Here is a 694-nt window from a genome sequence, read left to right as displayed (position 1 = left end):
GGTATTTTTCAAATATAAAGAAAATCTTCAAAACTCTGGAAAAAAATAAAAGAAGCATGGAAGAAGGGCTGGAAATAGAGTGGGAGAGACAGAAACAAGACTTCACTATATGCTATATATTGCTTGTTTGGTTTTGAACCATGTGAATGTGTTGCCAATAAAAATTAAATTAAAAAAGAGGAATCAGTACATGTTCGTATTGCAAGAAGATATTTAGTTTCAGCAAGTACAATATCAACATTCACATTAAATTTATCTGGTAAATTGCAAAGAGAAATAATGCCTCCTCCCATGAGATTAAAGAATTTTCTCCAAGTAAAAGTACGTATCTGCTAAATGTAGATGAGTGCGTATAGAAAGTTCATATCTCTCTGTTTTTCTGTCTCTCTCTCTCTCTCTCTCTCTCTCTCTCTCTCTCACACACACACACACACACACACACACACACACACACACACACATACCACACTCTTCCTCTGAGTTTCATACATCTTACATAGGCGGACATCTCAGCTATTGATTTAAAAAAAAAAAAAAACACTTAAGTCAATGATACTCAACTTCCTTGGACAAGGTCTGTCAAGTGCTTTAGCTAATTTTATTCTTGGACATACTAACTAAAAAAACAAATGAATGTTTAAAGTTACAAAGCAAAGTTCAACGGACATTCTTTCACGTTGCCCACAATTGCTGA

The sequence above is a fragment of the Propithecus coquereli genome, unplaced genomic scaffold, assembly GCF_000956105.1.
Source record: "Propithecus coquereli isolate 6110/MARCELLA unplaced genomic scaffold, Pcoq_1.0 Scaffold262, whole genome shotgun sequence".
NCBI classification, from domain to species: Eukaryota; Metazoa; Chordata; class Mammalia; order Primates; family Indriidae; genus Propithecus; species Propithecus coquereli.
Note: the sequence above shows the minus strand (reverse complement) of the source record.